The sequence below is a fragment of the Lathyrus oleraceus genome, chromosome 3, assembly GCF_024323335.1.
Source record: "Lathyrus oleraceus cultivar Zhongwan6 chromosome 3, CAAS_Psat_ZW6_1.0, whole genome shotgun sequence".
NCBI classification, from domain to species: Eukaryota; Viridiplantae; Streptophyta; class Magnoliopsida; order Fabales; family Fabaceae; genus Lathyrus; species Lathyrus oleraceus.
The window spans coordinates 191498664-191511630 of NC_066581.1; positions in this window are offsets into that span (position 1 = coordinate 191498664).

Genomic DNA, 12967 nt, shown 5'->3' on the forward strand with positions numbered 1-12967 from the left:
ATGATTTTACCTTCTTTGCTTCTCACGGTGAAAAGAGATTGTTCACTATCACAACCTTGAAATCCTTCCTTGATAAAATGAGCTTTGAAGTGACTAAACCATGCTCTTAGAGCTTGTTTTAATCCATACAATGCTTTGTGCAGTTGGTACACCAAGAATCAAGGAAACTTGGTACACCAATAATTAGGGAATTATTGTGTAAATTAATGAGCTATACACCAAGGAACTGAGTGTAATGGTAGTGTTAATTCATCGTAATATTTTAACATATTATAATTTTAATTAATGCACAGCTCACCAACAAGTATGAGCAGGGGAGTCAAAAGAAGACCTAAACGCCTTTAGTAATTAAATTCAACTCCGGTAATTTTCTTGTTTATATTCTGAAACTGAATAAACTCTAAAAATCCCCTCTATTTTTTACTTTAATTTTCACATAGTTACCATGTTAAAATTCACAATCTTTGTGGAGACGAATTTAATTTATTACTTCTACCATACTAGTACACTTGCTTGAATAGTTTATCAAGGTCATACGTCTTTCTCGAGGGACTTATAGTCTCATCAGCCACACTTAATATAACTTCTCCTTTTAGGACTAAGAGTTCCCATAAAATAACCTATCTAATTTCCTTGCTTGAGGGACTTAAAGTTCCTCAGGCAGGATCCAACATACAAATCTCACCTAGGAGGCACGACTGAAGTCTATCATAAGAGACTTAGTCTAAAGTCTCGTCCGAAGACGTGATAGAAGTCTCGCCTACGAGGTTCAATGCCTCACAAGAGGGATTTATAGTCTCTAAAACAAGGCTTAATATAACTTTGCATGCGGGGACTAAGAGTTCCCATCGAGCATTCTATCTAAACTACTCGCCTAAGGGACTTAGAGTTTGCTCGGGCGAGATGCAACATACAAATCTTTCCCAAGAGGCATGAATGAAGTATAGGCTTAGAGATTAGTCTGAAGTCTTGTCTGAGGGATTGCTAGAAGTCTCACCCAAGAGGTCCAATGCCTCGCTTGAGGGACTTATAGTCTCATCAACCAAGCTTAATATAATTTTTCCTTTGGGACTAAGAGTTCCCATCAAATAAGCTATCTAAAATACCCGCCTAAGGGATTTAGAGTTTCATTGGATGGGATATAACATACTAATATTTCCTTGGAGGCAGGACTAAAATATAGCCTAAGAGACTTAGTCTAAAGTCTTGTCTGGGGGATTGATAAAATTCTCATCCTAGAGGTTCAACACCTCACGTGAGGAAATTATAGTCTTATCAGCAAGGCTTAATATAACTTCGCTTGTGGGACTAAGAGTTCACATCGAACATGATATCCAAACTTCTCGCTGGAGGGACTTAAAGTTTCCATCGCGAGATCCAACATATGAATCTCACTTAAAAAGCGCAACTAAAGCCTAAGAGACTTAGTCTAAAGTCTTGTTTGATGTCTTAATAAAAGTTTTACCCAAGAGGTCTAACACCTTACCTGAGGGACTTATAGTCTTATCAACCAGGCTTAATATAACATCCCTTATAGGACTAAAACTTCCAATTGAACAAGCTATCTAACCTCATCACTTGAGGGACTAAGAGTTTCCTCGGGCGAAATCCAATATACAAATATCGCCTAGGAGGCGCGACTGAATTCTAGTCTAAGAGACTTACTCTAACGTCTTGTTTGAGGGCTTGATAGAAGTCTCACGCAAGTGGTTCAACATATTTCCCGAGGGACTGATAGTCTCATCAGCCATACTTAATTTAAGTTTGCTTGTGGGATTAAGAGTTACTATCAAACAACCTATATAAACTCGTATCCCATGGGACTTTGAGTTTCCTTGGGCGAGATCCAACATACGATTCTCGCCCAGGAGGCATGAGTCAATTCTAGCCAAATAGGTTTTGTCTAAAGTCTTGTGCGAGGGTTCGAAAGAAGACACGCCCGAGAGGTACAACCCCTCGCCTAAGGGACTCATAGTCTCATCACCCAAGCATAATATAACTTTGCCTTAGGGACTAAGAGTTCCCATCGAATAAGTTGCCTAAACTTCTTACTTGGGGTACATAAAGATTCCTCAGGTTGGATCCAATATATGAGTCTCGCGCAGGATATACGACTGAAGTCTAGCCTAAAAGACTTAGTCTAAATTCTTGTCTCAAGGCTTGATAGAAGTCCCGCTCGAGAGGTTCAATGCCTTGTCTTAGGAATTTATAGTCTCATCAGTCAGGCTTAAAATAACTTCGCATTTGGTTTTAAGAGTTTCCAACGAATAGGCTATCTAAACTCCTCGCTTAAGGAACTTAGAGTTTTCTCGGATAGGATCCAAGACACTAATCTCGCCCAGTAATGGCAACTAAAGTCTAACTTAGGGGTGGTAAAATGGACCGCCTGCCCCGCCCCCTCCCCACCATGCCTTAACCCCGCCAAAAAAGGGACGGGGAGGACAAGCCTTCCAAGTGAAATTGCGCTTAAAATTTTAGCTCGCCCAACAAAGGTGACGAGTTGGCGAGTGACAGGCATGTCCACATATTTTTTTTCTTCATTTTTTTAATTAATTAATAGGTTCTTTTTTACATTTCAATTAGATTTTTCACTTATTATTTAGAGTAATTTTTTATAGAGAATCTTTTTAACAAATTTTACTTTAAAAAATATTGCATATATTTGCAAATAAATATATAAAGTAAAACCATCAAGAATTGAAATTACTAGAATGAACTAAAATGACAATTAAAAGTCTAAAATCATTAAGAAATTTCACCTAAAATATAACCATCAACAAGAGTTCCAAAACTATAGTTCATGTACTAACCTTCAACCAACCAAAATAAATATTTTGAGTGCTTGATAACTAGGCTGGAGGGCCAACCCGCCCTTTTTTATAGGCTTAAGGTGGTGTGGGCTTAAGGCGGGGCGAGCTGAATGGGTAGGCGGGCATGAAATCTCAACCTAACTCGCCATGTTTTGGCGGGTGCATGGTCCAGTGTGGCGGGCCACAACCTATTTTCCCACCCCTGGTATAGTTTAAGAGACTTAGTCCAAAGTCTTGTCTAAGGGCTTGATCAAAGTCCCGCTCGCGAGTGTCGCATCTCAAAAAATACAAACCTTCGCGGGTGTTCGCACGCTCGCAAAAATGATTGAACATAGTCGTCACCAAACTTTATTTATTCCAAAGAAGGAAACAAAAATATATCGATAAAACCCTTAAAAGAAAAAGAATATAGTCGTCATAATGATATTCAGTTCAAGAGTCGATTACGCAAGAGGAAAGTATTAACACCCCTCATATTCGTTGTACTCAACGGGAATCTTTTAGTTAAATTTGTGATTGAATGCTAGCCTATTGTTAATTGTTTTCTTTGAGTGTTAAAAATTGTAAAGAGGAAAATAAAAGGGGTCCCAAAAAGGTTTTTGTTATGGTGCTTAACGAGATTGCGGGTCTCGCTCCTATGTATCCTCAGGTACAATGAGGAATTCAAAACTACGTAGTTCTTCATAAAAAAATTATGTATTTCTGGGTGGATTTTATTGAACGAGTGTTTAGTTCACGCTCTAGAGGTTAAACATTGGCTTGCTATGCTCGTAGAGGATGCTTATGTGCTTGTTTATATTCGCGCTAGAACGAACTAAACAATGTTCTTTTGTGGAAAGGTTTTCAATCGCACAAGGACGAGAAAATGGGTTTGATGTATTGAAATTTGTTTTAGGGTTGGAAGACGAGTATTTTTTACTTGCAAACTATTACGACTTGGGTCTAATACTCGGGACTATGATTGAACATTACATCCAAGTAGTCATTTTAATCAAATTTGTTATGAAAGAGTTTGGAATATTTGTGAGTGTTTTAAGCAAAAGATAAACACCCGAGCTTGCTACCTATTATGACTTGGGCATATCATTCGGGACTATGACTGGACATTATATCCAGGTAGTCCTTTTCTTTCAATTTGTTGTGAAAATAAGCCACATTTGAATTTGGATGAAGACAAGTATTTGGACTTGCAAGCTATTACGGCTTAGGTCTAACACTCGGGACTATGACTGAATATTACACCCAGGTAGCCTTTTTCTTCCATAATTGTTTGAAATAGTCAAATATGAATTAATCGTTTTGATTTTTAATGAGAAAAGAGCTTGATATTGGGTTAAGCGTTTTATTTGCGTTGAATCGAGATTAATCGAAATAAACAAGTTTTGAGAAAGTATCCAATTGGCGTTGGACCAAGGGTTTTGCTTATTGAAATGTTCATTTCAAGTCACTTTACCATTTAATATTATATTACAAAGATAATCAAAATACATGATTAAAGTACATGATTAATTGTTGATATGAAAAAATGCATGGTCATTGGAGAAATAAAATGAAGCAAATATAAGCAAACAAATGAGCAATGTAAAATTAACTAATTAAGATTTGATTAAATAAATTAATTGAGTTAATTAAAATTGATTATTATGACTAATTGATCAAATGAAATAATTCAATCATTAGTAATGTTAATTAAATTTTATTAGAAAATTTTATTAATTAAAAACAAACATAATTAATTAAGTTAAAAAAATGATAGGGGTGCGTAATTTAGTATGGGTCTAACAAAGAGAGAAAAATATATGACCCAAGGCCCAATTAAATGTCATAAAATGAATAAGAAAAAAAAACAAAAAGGTTAAATAAAACCAAGCTACAATATATGATAATGGGGGCATTCAATAGAAATTGGTGTCTGTAAGAGGAAAAAACTAAGTCCAACTGGTGGGAGCCCAAAATGCAAAGTCAAAGGACCCAATGAGTCAAAGTTGACTTCTCTTCTAGTCATCTGATCAGATTAGATTACCATATGTAGGTCCACTTTGATCAAATGAGAGGTGACACGAGGGTGCATGCTAGTGCCATGGGGGTCCCTGTATAGGGACCATGGGTCAACACTAAAGGTCTAACAAATCAAGGGCATAGAACATGCCACATGTGTAACCAATGAAGGCGTATAACTTGATCAAAAGAGGGAGAACACACTCATCATCCTCATTTCACTATGATATTTATCTCTCATCTTTTCTTTTCTCTCTTCCTTCTCTCTAAATACAAACCAAAGAAACCATACAACAACACGCCAAAACAGATTAAACCCCTAACTTTTCCAATAAACATGAATAATATGAAGAACAACAAAGAACATTATGAGTGTTCTGTTAGAGTATTAACACATTATTGGTGACGTATATAATGATTTTTATTAAGGAAAGATGAGTGAAAAACAATGACTTATATTTCTCAAAATGAACTCATATATTTACAACAATATCAAAACAAGCTTATATATGTAAAAGCTACAAGACACTTGGCAATGCAACGTTGGACAACTAATACAAGTCTCTACAGAGTTGAATTATTCCTAACACCTTCCCTTAATTCAAAATTGTAACAAAGGCATAACCTCCATCGTCTTTCTTAATTCTTTGAATCTTTCACTCTTCAATGGTTTGGTCAATATATTTGTCAGTTATAGTTCAGTAATGCAATGTTGAAGCTTGATCCTTCCCTTGCTTACCTGGTCTCTAAGGAAATGGAATTTGGTGCCAATATGTTTACTCATGCCATGTGACACATGGATCTTGGCCAAATCAATTGTTGACTTGATATCTACCAATAAATCCACGACTTCTTCATTCCATAGTTTCAATTCCTTAAGTAGTGCGGACAACCATAAAGCTTGGCAAGCAATTGAGCAAGCTGCAATATATTCAGCTTCACAAGTTGAAATTACTACCACAGTTCGTTCCTTATAACTCCAAGATATGTGCCACAAACATTCCCTTCATATTCACTCTTTGACAACTTCATATTCAATTCAGTTGGTGTTTCTACTGACTTGCATTCCAACATCTTGAATTTCATCGAGACTTATTTTGATGCATAAAAGTTCCACTTTTTGAGTACATGAACTCAAATTCTAGAAAATAAGATAATTCACCCAAGTCAGTCATTTCAAACTCGCTTTTTAGGTTCCTTTTGATAAATTCTATGGCACTTGGACTGCTACCAGTGATGACCAAATCATCAACATACATACATAGCATTAACAACCCATATGCATCCACAATCTAAACATGCACACCATGTTCCACTAAACACTTTTGAAAGCCAAGAATGTTGAGGAATGAATCTATCCTTTTATTCCATGCCATAGGTGCTTGTTTTAGGCCATATAGGGCCTTCTTCAACCTTAGCACCTTTTGATCTTCACCTTTACATTTAAAACCAGGAGGTTGTAGCACAAATAATTCTTCATTAAATGGCCCATTTAGAAAGGTTGACTTGACATCTAGCTGCCATAACCTCCAGTAATTCCAACTAGCTATTGAAATAAACAGTCTCACAATCTCCATTCTTGCTACTAGAGAAAATACCTCATCATAATCCAAGCATTCTTGCTGCATGAATCCCTCTACCATAAGTCTGGCCTTGTGCTTAGCTATGGATTCATCAGGATTGAGCTTGGTCTTAAACACCCACTTGACAACAATAGCCTTTTTTATCTTGAGATAGACTTACCATCTCCCAAGTATCATTCTTTTCAATACTTTTCAGCTCATCTTCCATTGCTAATCTCCATACTTCTTTTGAAATTGCTTCTTCAAATGAGACAGGGTCCATGTCTACCATAAGAGCCATATGTTACACCAAGTTACCTTCTTCTCAAATATTTCTAACAAAATATACTTGATAATCTTTGAACCTTGATGGAGCCTGTCTTGCCCTTGTAGGTCTGCCTGTAACTCTTTGATCTTTATTGTCTGTTGCTTCATGTTGTATTTCTTCACTTGATTCAACATCTTCCCGTTCAAGATGGATGTTGGAGCTTATCTTGTCTTTTGGTTGAGACTCTTCCCATGAACCTGCTTCATCAAAATAAACATCTCTTCTGAATGTGACCTATTATTTTCTGGATTGTATAACTTGTATGACCCATTTAAGTTATACCCTACAAAGATCATCTTCTCACTTTTATCTTCTAATTTTCTTCTTCTTTGACCATGTTTATGTCTGTAGCATAGGGACCGAAAAATCTTAAAGTGCTTGACTGATAGTTTGTTTCCTGACCAGGCTTCTTCACGGACCATTGAGCCAAGCCTTTTGGTTGGGGACATGTTCAACATATGTACTATAGTCATGGAAGCTTCACCCCAGAAGCTGCGAGGGAGACTTTTCTTTTTGAGCATGCTTCTAACCATGTTTATAATGATTTTATTTCTTCTTTATGCGGTGTCATTGTGTTGTGGTGTGTAGGGTGCAATTACTTTATGTACTATACCATGTTCCCTGCAGAAATCTTCAAATTCTCCTGATGTAAACTCCCTACCACCATTTGTTCTTAGGGTTTTGATTTATTTTCCTGATTGCTTCTCCACAATAGCCTTGAATTCTTTGAATGTCTTATAGACATCACTCCTGGTCTTGATTAGGTATATCAATATCTTCTTGCTCAAGTCACCAACAAAGGATACAAAATACCCATCTCCTCTTAGTGATGGTGTGTCAAAAGGACCACAAACATCAAAGTAAACTACATTTAACAGTTCACTAGCTTTAAAGTTGGTGTGATTTCTGAATGAGTTTCTAGACAGTTTACTAATTAGGCATTTGTCACAGATCTTATTAGGGGTCTCAACTAAGGGAAGTCATGTTACCATTCTCTTTGACCATAATTTCTTAATATCCCTAAAATTCAATTGGCCTAATCAAAGGTGCCACAACCATGAATCATCATTCAAGGTATAAGCAGAAAAACATTGTGATTCTATTGTGTTTAGGCTTACCTTGAAGGTTATATTCTTGGCCAGAGGTGCTTTTATTACCAGATTTCCAGCTTTATCATGGATCTTCAGGAAACCTTTGTCAAAATTAGCTAAAAAGCCTTTCTCCAACATCTGATATAGGCTTATCAGGTTAGTAGTCATACTAGAGACATACTGTAACACCTCAAAATTTGCCCTCCTCTCTTGGGACTAAGCATTAACATATTTGCATATCATTTTAGGGCATTAGGCATTTCATGTTGCATATCATGTGGTTACATTATGCAAGCTATCTTCCCAAGTCTTGATCAGAAGATGAGGAAGTCCAAGTGCAAGCCTAGGGTTTATTGATTGATCATGGGCCATCTGAGGATTGGGCTGTGAATTAGGGTTTCATGATTCTCAAGGGTATTGGTCTTCATCTTGATTGTAATGATACGTCATCGTCATCATGGTTGGATGTCATCAGAAGATTGAAGAAGATTCCTTGAGATTAGGGTTTTGACCACTGGTCAACCCTAATCAGCTGCATTGGGCCAATCAGGGCTGGATCAGGAGATGAGGTTTATGATGGTTATGGGGATCATAATGTGATTATATTGAGCTCATGGATGCTAGGGTTTCATGGTTGAGCCATTTCATCAGGAGTTTGGGGCTCAATTTGATCAGTGCGTAGCCAAATTCATCTATCTGTCAGAAAAGTCAATTGTGGTCAACTGTGCCTGGATTGATGGATTTGGAGGAGGGAGAGGGCAAGAGATACTCCATTCATGTTCAAACAAGTCTCATTTGACATTTCAAATACTCACATTGAAGGATTTGAGGTCATAGCAAAGGTTTCCAAAAGGAAAAATGACCTATGGTTTCAAGTTTCCAAAAGGATGGCAAGTTTTTGGAACGACTTCAACCCAATTTTCCACCATCAAAAAAGCTTCAAATGGAATTTTGTTGAACATGAAAGTTGTATATCTTTCTCTCCCATTTTCAAAAAGTCCAAGATCGTGAGAATCGGATGAACGGTTGAGGAGATATGGTCAAATTACCACCGGGCGTGCATGGCAAAATTTTCCATGTATCGATGCACACGAATTTCGTATCGATGCGTGCAAGGCAAAAAAGGGCCATGTATCGATGCACACGAGTTATGTGTCGATGCACACTGTTAAAAAGTGCCTTGTATCGATGCAAACAAGTTATGTATCGATGCATACTGTTAAAAAGTGCCTTGTATTGATACAAACAAGTTATGTATCGATGCACACTGTTAAAAAGTGCCATGTATCGATGCAAACAAGTTATGTATCGATGCATACTGTTAAAAAGTGTTATGTATCAATACATAACTCTATTTTGAGCTCTCATACAGCACTGTTCATGTCCATATTACTTCATGCACCATCTTCATGCACAAGAGTGAAAATCTCATTTGAGCCAACACACTCCAAATATCAATTGAGAATGTATGAGCTGTCAATGAGCTGTCACAGGGCTTGAGTGAAAAGGCCATTTTGCCCTTGCTTAAGTTAAACCACATTATGCTAATTACATTTGGTTTGGTTAATTAAGGTGATTAAGTGTGGATTAAGTTGAAGTATATAATCTAAATCATCTCCTAATCATAACAGAACCTCACATTCTCCAAAGTTGGATCTAGAAACCTCTCAAATTCTCAAGATTTCATCAAGAACACAAATCTTCAACTCCAAAATTCTTCACCAAATCTCAACCATTTTTCGAAATTTCTTTTGATCTGAACTCACATCATCATCAACATCAACTGTTTTTGGAATTCGAAGGTGGAGAAGGCTTGAATCGTGGCTGTCATAGGAAGGTGCTCCAATGGTAAATCGAGAATTCGCATGCTAGGAGTGGAGTTGTTCGAACCTGAGCGCATCATTCCATTCCCTGGAGCTTCTAGTTGGACTGTTTGGAGCAAAAACTCACGAATTCGTCCGTTTCCCTTGCTGCCATACCAGGTACGTGAGTTTTCGAACGTCACGGTTTTCCAAATCGTTATATGCTTCGTGTAGTTTGTTGATTGTAGAGCATCATGATACTCTTAGATTTGTGAATGGTGAACTATAACATGCGAAATCTGGAATTGAAGTTTCAATGTCAAACCCTAGGTTGCTAGATTCAGGAATTTTAGGGACCTTTAGGCAAAATTGAGTTGATATTTGGAATGTGCTTGGTGAGACGGTTCGAATGCATATTCGCATGTCAATTTTGGTGTTGGTTTGAAATTTCGTGTTCTTGGCATGGCTGATGAAGAAGAGAACGAATTCTGGAAATAGGAGCTGTTTGATCTTGTTTTCCATTTGAATTTTCAAATATGCAGTTTCCCGCTCCCGCCAATTAATTACAGAAATGCCACTGAAATTTCATTCTATTTAATTATAATTAATTTGCTTAATTCACAAAAAATCATTAACACATTGAAAAAATCATAAAAATTGTAGAAAATTCATAAAAATGTGAGGATTTTTTCTATGACTTTGTTGATGAGTGTAGGATTTTTTGACCTGTTGGTCAAAGTTGTGCATGGCAAATATCTTGTTTGACTTAGACTTGTTTCACATGTGTCCATTTTTGATACATTTCACCAATTTGATCACGAAATGCACATGCCGTTAAATAAATTCTTGAAAATTTTTGTGGTGATTGTAGACAGGCCAATGGTGATTTACATGTAAATTTCATGAATTTTTGATACCTGGTTAGAGAGCAGCAAATTCTGGAACTTAGGTGTGACAATTTGTGTCACACCTCTTGATGTCAACTTGTTGAATTTAATTGGATGACCTATGCATGTTGGAATTGGCTGAAATTTTGCATGATGACTTGTTGACATGTTTGGATGCTTGATGAATTTTTGTAGGATTTTTCACTGTATTTTCAATTTAATCTTGATTTTTCATTTCTGGTTGTTGAAATTGCAAGTCCATGTGACATAGGTTGGTAGATTGATTGGGAAATCCTCATATTGTATTGTATGGCCATGAAATTTGATATGCATGAACTAGACACATGTTAGGACCTCCCTGTTTTGGTCTCATCCATTTCTTTTTAGTTTCCAATGAGATATGAATTTTTGAAGTGGATGTATGCATTGATGGTGTGAATTGAAGCATGAAATTGTATCTGTTTTTGATGATTTTCATTGACATGGTTTCATTTGCCCAATTAAGCTCAAATTTGACATGGTAGACCTTGATTGACCCCTGTTTAGGTGTATTTAATTTGAGAATTTTTGGATTTATTTTGATAGGGATTTGAATGCAATACTTCTGTTTGTATGCTTGGTGGTTCATTTGACCTCATATGGATTGTTTTGTGCATGAATTGAATATGATGGATGATATAAACATGAGACCAATGATGTTTGCTTGTGTTTGATGATAATTTGATGTTGGATGGTGGATACCTTGCTGTTTAGGAGTTTTTATTGCCTTTGGACCCTAGGCTTGGCCTAGTGGTCTAGTTGCTAATATTTGCTTGATTTTTCAGGATCAAAAAAGCAATGTACATGGAGAATGATACAAGTTGATTTTAATTGATGTTGTGGATGTTTGTACACTAACATAACATTGTTTTGTAGGTGTTGGAGCTTGGGCTTAAGCCTTGAGCTTGCTTTGTGTTGTATTGTTTAAGCTGTTTAAACTGTTTGTTTGCTGTATAGTTTGTCTGATTGAGTACTGACTGAGTTTGATTGTTTCCAGGTACTTTAGTTGCTCAGTTCCTTGTGAACTATTGCTTTGCTTTGCTTTGCATAAGCAACTTGCATTGAGGTAACTTCTTAAAACTTCATGTAGTCTGGAGACCCGGCTGTTACCGGGCCGGGCAAATTGTCTGAAGTCCTCCTTAAGAGGCAATGCTTGTGTATGTTTATTTTTAAGCCAAGCAGGAAAAGCCCTTCAAGTAAGGCAATTGGTGGAAGGTAGGGACAAGCAACCTGTCCCCCACTATTCAGTTGAGTCTTCTCCTTGCTCCCATTACATGGTTGTAGCATTGAGATCAAAAGCCCAAGATCTGTGCAGTGCACATTGAGTCAGAGTCATCGAGCATAGAAGGGTTCCCCCATTCTGGACCCATGCTCATTTGTCAGCTCTCCCTGGTTAGGGATAAGAGCTGTGAGGTCTGATCCTCACTTCATCCTTTCATCTGCTTCACCTTAGCCTCGTAATGGCAAGGTTAAGAGCAAAACCAGCCTGTACAGACGACTTGCTTAGGCAGTCAAACCTGATTGATTGAGCCCCCTTGTTTGGTTATAGCGTGTGCTCTGTGAATATCTGATTGACGTGCTTGTTTGAGATGCCTGTTCTCATTTGATGTATGATATGATTGTATGCTTGTGTGCTAGCTTCTTTCCTGGTTAGGTTAGGTTGCTTATGCAAGTAGGATAGAAAACCGAACTTAGGGTTAACGATGCATGACAACATTAGGCTCGAGTCTCAGCTCCCTAGTCGTGTGTCTTTCCCCGGTTTCTGGTTAGCAATTTAGTCCCTGCGTAGGGGAACTACATCGCCCTGATCCTCGTGCCAGACGAGGTATGTAGGCAGGTGGTCGTGCGAGACCACTCCGGGCAGCCTTTTTCTTTTTTTGTGTGTGTTGTTTGACTTGTAGGCTCGAGTTCCAGACTCCCTACTAGTTTGCATGTTCTTTTTCCCTTTCAGGGGAACTACATCGCCCTGATCCTCGTGCCAGACGAGGTATGTAGGCAGGTGGTCGTGCGAGACCACTCCGGGCAACCTTTTTCTTTTTTTGCGTGTGTTTACTTGTTATCTGATTATGTATGCTTGGGTTCGGATGCCGACGTAAGCCCAGTGATTGGCTGTCGGGCTCCACGTTTGCCCTTTTGAGTGTGTTTTGGTTCGGATGCCGACGTAATCCCATCCAGTGGTTGTCGGGCTCCATGTTTGCCACCCTTGCTTGTTTGTATGTTTTGCGTTGTTTGGCGTGCGTAAGCCGAACTACAGTGGCTCTGATTCTTGTTCCAGACAAGATATGTAGGCATAAGGTGCGATACCTTATCGAGCCCTTTCTTCTTAACCCCACCTGCGTTCCCTGTGTGTGTGTGTGATGTATGTTTATAGCAACCTTATCTTTCTAGAACGTGGATCCCGTCGAGTACGACGGACGTGAGGGGTGCTAATACCTTCCCCTCGCGTAACC